Source organism: Eleutherodactylus coqui, chromosome 3, assembly GCF_035609145.1.
Source record: "Eleutherodactylus coqui strain aEleCoq1 chromosome 3, aEleCoq1.hap1, whole genome shotgun sequence".
In the NCBI taxonomy this organism is placed as follows: Eukaryota; Metazoa; Chordata; class Amphibia; order Anura; family Eleutherodactylidae; genus Eleutherodactylus; species Eleutherodactylus coqui.
In genome coordinates this window covers 270179304-270185364 of record NC_089839.1, presented here as the reverse complement: position 1 = coordinate 270185364, position 6061 = coordinate 270179304, and the positions used below count along the sequence as shown (strand labels likewise).

The window sequence follows — 6061 nt, the reverse complement described above, 5'->3', positions numbered from 1 at the left end:
GTCAGCGTCACAATACACAGAGGTTGGAGCAGAAGCTGCTGCTTTGACTCCGATGTAGTGGCCAGTGCCTGTAATTGCAGACGTACCGGTAGCTCACATTAAAATCAATGGCAGCAGCGCCTGCAGTTACAAGTGCCGGCCACTACACAGGGATCGGAGCAGCAGCTTCCACTCCAACTCCTGTGTATATTTTCTCACTGACAGCGGGCATCCTAAGCAGCGATGATCTATCCTGAGGATCAGTCATCAGGAGTATTTTCCTAGAAAAGCCCTTTAATTCTGACCCTCCTCTACCCACGTTTTTTGTTTTCCCTTATTTATCACTGCAAATAATGTTCTTAGGGCTCCCACCCACTAGCGTTTTTTTTCACTGCGAAATTCGCAGGTTTTTTTTTTCTACAGGAGGTCTATGGAACTTGTAATGTTAAAATCGCGATCGCGCAAAATCGCGATTTACCGCGAAATCGCGATTTTGCGCAATCGCGATTTTAGCTTTACAACTTCCATAGCCCAAAACCCCCTGCAGAAAAAAAAACCGCTGTGAATTTCGCAGTATAAAAAAACGCTAGTGGGTGGGAGCCCTTAGTCTCATTCTGAGGGCTCCTTCACACGAGCGATGCGATTTTCGGCCGGACGTGTCACAGCTGCAGTACAAACGAAAATCGCACGAACGAGAGGCAGCCGTGATCAAGTCATGGCTGCATCTGCCATTTATGCACCCATTCAGGCGGCCCAGGTGTGGTGATTTTATGCAACACCTGAAATACCATTGGGCAGGGAGAGAGAGTTTAGCTTTACTCCACCTCTCCGCCACTTGCCGGCTGTCGGCAATGGGAGCAGGCGGGATGGCACGGGACAAATGTGCTAATCTCCCGCCATATCCTACTCCCCTCCATTTGCCAACAGCCGGCAAGGGGCGGAAAGCAGTAGGGAGTTTAGCAGAGACGCTGCTAAACTCCCTTCCACCTCCCTTTGCCGGCAGCTCTCATAGGCTCCCATAGGAGACCTATCATTTCAGCCCTGTGTAAAAATGGCGAGCTGGAATGCGCACTGTATGGCTATTTTTTGGAGCTGGCCATTTTTACGCACCAGTAAATCGGCTATCTGAACCGATGCATTGGAATCCAATGCATCAGATAGTTGCGTATATCATGAAAACGCAGCTGATGTACGCTCGTGTGAATACGCCCTTAAATGCATTCATCAAAATAGGTTTTTCCTTAGAAAAAACTATAAGATAGAAGCTTAAGGATAAAAGCCTTCTTAGGTTTTACTGATGTTTACATTTCACGCAGGATGTGAATTATTGGCAAAGGTTCAATGTTTTCTTAACTGCACTAATATGCTGGACACACATGATGCCGGCATCCAGGACTCTTTCCAATGTATACGTCTTGTGTGTTTAGTGACGTCACCCTTTAGAGCTATAAAGGACCGACGTTGGCGGCTGCCATTCATCTCAGCAATCATCAAGATGAAGACCATCATATTCTTTCTACTGGTTGCTGCTTCTCTCACTCAAGGCATGTAATTTCAATATGTTAGATTACAGCATACTGGGGGAATATATTTTACATGTATGTATATTGAGCTGACTTGTTGATTTTCTACACATAGCAAAGAAAATCAGGAGAGAGCGCTGAGGATTGCATGAAGGCACTAAAGGTAAGATTCTGGAAATGAAAAGTCAGTAATTTCATATAGAAATCTACAGTAATAAATAATAATGTGTTTTACCTAAGGAGGATTAGTTTCTGTGCAGTATGACTATGTGCTGCTTACTGTGTAACTAGTGATGATTATTATGTTCTCTAGGTGGCCACAATGCTTTAGTCACATATTATCAAAATGACTCCTCTGATTTGTATATCACACAGAAATATGTTTATTGGATCTGATCATATATTTAGGAACATTATTATGTCTACACTGACTGCTAATTGTAACTGTCTTTTCTTAATTAGGAACTTCCAAAATTAAATGGTTATCTTGGGGAAATACTATGTGAATTTAATAAAGCTGTAAGTATATCAGATTGTTTCACCCAACAAAATATAATGACATTTTGTGCTGTAAAAACATAAAAAATTGCTAAAATCTCTGTTCTTGTTGGTGTTCAGTTTGTGGGGTTCTCCTCATCCTCTATGGTAGTTTTCATGAGAATAGTGCAATCTGCAGCTATTCTTGTGGTGAAGAACCCCAGATTCCCCACAGAACCCCAAATATTAGTAAATGGCTCCAGCATAGTTGTGGTGGCCGTTATACACAGGAGCCTCGATGCTAATGTGAGCAGAGCCTAATAAAAGCCACATAAACAACTGGTTCCATATTGTACTTTTGTTCCAATATACACTTAGGACTACTTTCACATCGCAGTATTTTGGTCAGAATGTTGCTTCAGTATTTGTAAGCCAAACCCATCGGTGGGTCCAAATCATGGAGGAGGTACAAGTGCTTCTGTGTTACTATTCTCTGTAGGGCCCATTCTTGGGTCACAAATACTGGAGCACAAAACTGCCCTAATACTGCTGTGTGAAGGAGGCCGAAGACAGGATGCCTCCTCGGCTTCTAACCAGCAGACAAATCACAGAGGAACATACAGATCTTATGCATTTTATACAAGAGATTTTTCTCTCTGATAATTTTGACATGTGTTGTTTATCTATGGAAATGCGTGAAAAAATGTCAGAACTACAGCTTGTTGTGTGCTGAAGGAAACATCATACAGAAATGAGGAAAAACACCGCAAAAAATCCTCAGTGTTTGTAATTAGAGATGAGCGAACGTGTTCTTCCGAGCTTGATATTCGTGCGAATATTAGAGTGTTCGGTATGTTCGTTATCCGTAACGAACACCATGCGGTGTCCGGGTTACTTTAACTTTCTTCCCTGAGACGTTAGCGCTTTTTTTTGGCCAATATAAAGACAGGGAAGGCATTACAACTTCCCCCTGCAACGTTTAAGCCCTATACCACCCCCCTGCTGTGAGTGGCTGGGGAGATAAGGTGTCCGCCTGATATAAAAGTCTGCCCCTTCCGCGGTTCGCTATGGATGCATTCTATATGCGCTCAATGGGGCCAGCGGCAGCAGAGCTGACCCCATTGAGAACATATAGAAGACAAATCCTTCTTCTCTGGCACAGCTGTAACAGCTGCAGCAGAGAAGAACGATGTTTGCCCATTGAATTCAATGGAGCGGCAATACAGCATGTTCCACTGAATGCAATGGGCTGCCGGCGATCGCAGGATGAATGGTCGGAAAGGGGTTAAATATATAACCCCTTTCCTGCAATTCATCCAGAAATGTGTTACACTAAAAATATATACCGGCGTATAAGGCGACCGGGCGTATAAGACGACCCCCCAACTGTCACCTTATACGCCGGTAATACAGTGGAGCAAAGAATAAAAAGCATTACTTACGTTTTTAGATGATCTGCGGCGCTCCTGCAGGCTGTCGCTCCCTCCTAATCCACGGCAAAGTATTCCTTTCTCCACGAAAGGCTTGAAATCCCCGCCTCCAGAAACACAGCCAATCACAGCCATTCAATGACATCATTGTCATTGGCTGTGATTGGCTGAAGGCACGTGTCTTTCTGGAGGCAGGGATTTAAAGCCTTTCATAGAGAAAGCTTGTCTGCCGTGGATTAGGAGGGAGTGACAGCCTGCAGGAGCGCCGCAGATCATCTAAAAACGTAAGTAATGATTTTTATTCTTTGCTCCACTGTATTACCGGCGTATAAGGTGACAGTAGGGGGGTCGTCTTATACGCCCGGTCGCCTTATACGCCGGTATATATTTTTTTTAGTGTAACACATTTCTGGATGAATTGCAGGAAAGGGGTTATATATTTAACCCCTTTCCGACCATTCATCCTGCGATCGCGGGCAGCCCATTGCATTCAGTGGAACCTGCTGTATTGCCGCTCCATTGAATTCAATGGGCAAACATCGTTCTTCTCTGCTACAGCTGTTACAGCTATGGCAGAGGAGAACGATCTTTATGCTGACAGTGGGGGGGGGGGCACTCTTGCCGCTATTGTGGCTTAATAGTGGGACCTGTGAACTTGAGATGCAGCCCACCATGTAGCCCCTCGCCTGCCCTATCCGTCACTGTGTCATTCCCATCACTTTCTTGAATTGCCCAGATTTTCACACATGAAAACCTTAGCGAGCATCGGCGAAATACAAAAATGCTCTGGTCGCCCATTGACTTCAATGGGGTTCGTTGTTCGAAACGAACCCTCGAGCATCGCGGGAAGTTCGTTCCGAATAACGAACACCCGAACATTTTGGTGTTCGCTCATCTCTATTTGTAATGTGTTTCATGATTTCCTACTGACCCACAACTAACATGTTATTCCACAGATTAGAGATCAGGAGAATGAAGAAAATGATAAAGTATTCCTGGTAAGAAATCTAATTCTCTGCTTTTCTGCTGCAGGTGTCGCTGTATGCTGCTCTTACAGTAACTAATTTATAAACTTGATTAATGTTTCACAACTTTTTAAACACTTTTTTTTAACAAAAATATCTTTTTGCCACCACATTCTGCAACCCAGGACTTTTTTATATTTTTGTCATTTTTGCTGTGTGAAGGCTAGTTTTTGTGGGGGCAGCTTTAGTTTTTATTAGTATTATTTTGGGGTATATACATCTTTTTGATCACTTCTTATTTATTTATTTTGTAGTCAAGCAAACCAAAAATACTCAATTATGATATTTTTTTTACAATATTCACTGTGCGGGATAAATACTGCACTACTTTACCAGGCTGGACTTTAATGAACACAACTTAAATGGACACAGTGATCTTTTCATTGTTCAGATTTGTATGGGCAAAGGGTTTTTTACTTTTAACATGTTTTTTAGTTTTAAAAATATTGTGTTTTAACATTTTTAAGCCCCAAAAGGAAACTTGAACTTCTGATCACTTAACTGTTGTACTTGACTAAATATTTTAGTGTTGCAGTATGTACTCATTTAAATGTTGCCTATTAAGCAGAATTTAATAGGCATTCATACATGGCAGCCCTGGGAACTATTACCAGGCTCTGGGCTGCCATGCCAACCTATCAGCATCCCATAATAGCATCCTAGGGTAAGCGGGTGGGCAGATGGGGGGGCCTCTCCTCTGACTGGCAGTTTAGAGACAATGGTCAGTTTTGACTGTGGCATCTAAATAATCAACTGCCACAATCCAGCGGTGGCTGTCAGCTGATCACTGATGTGTATGGGGCAGACTCTGCTCCCAAATCTGCTCCATCCAACCATCATGACTGTATATAGTTATGTGATTCAGTTTCAAGTAATTAAACTAAATACCCCAAAGTTTTGTGTCTCACTATGCAGTTCTAGTGTAAGGTGTCTAGAAAAGGGGCATGGCTTAGAAAAACTGTGCCAAAATTTATAATAATTGGTCTAAAGCAGGGGTCCCCAACCACCGGTCCGCGGAACGGGGCCGGGCCGTTAGGTGTCTAGCGCCGGTCCACGGCACCGCGCGGGAACTTTTGTTCTAAACACAAGGCCCACGGGCCGAATCCAGCCGGCTGCCTTGTGTTATGTGGCCCGCGGCGTGCCAACGCCACTCACCACTGAAGCGATTGCCAGCGCCTGCTGGTAATCGCGCTGATCCCAGCGCACACTGTGCAGCCAGGATCCTCCTCCCCGAGTCCCCTGCTCATTAGTTCTGCAGGAGAGTACTCGGGGAGGAAGGTGCCGGGCGCATATTTAGGACTTCAGCCGCAGTTCAGCAGCGCTGCTGATTAGAGCCACCTGATTGGCTCTTCGGCACCATGTGACTACACAGCATGCACGCGGATTCCCTTCAGCAGCCGTGCACTACACACTACACTTAAGCAGACGTGCACTACACACTACACTTAAGCAGCACCGGGTTAGGGTTAGGCTTAGGGTTATCTAAACCTAACCCTAAACCTAACCCTAACCCCGTGCTGCTTAACTGTAGTGTGTAGTGCACGGCTGCTGAAGGCAATCCGCTTGCATGCTGTGTAGTCACATGGTGCCGAAGAGCCAATCAGGTGGCTCTAATCAGCAGCGCTGC

At 44.5% G+C, this 6061-nt stretch overlaps 1 long non-coding RNA gene across 1 annotated transcript; it reads left to right on the top strand.

The window, feature by feature from the left end:
* Positions 1 to 1630: 1630 nt before the first annotated feature.
* LOC136621731 (uncharacterized) lies at positions 1631 to 4414 on the top strand. The gene is made up of 3 exons (XR_010791268.1): positions 1631 to 1665; positions 1965 to 2021; positions 4366 to 4414. It is a non-coding gene; the product is annotated as an uncharacterized lncRNA (long non-coding RNA).
* Positions 4415 to 6061: the final 1647 nt, after the last annotated feature.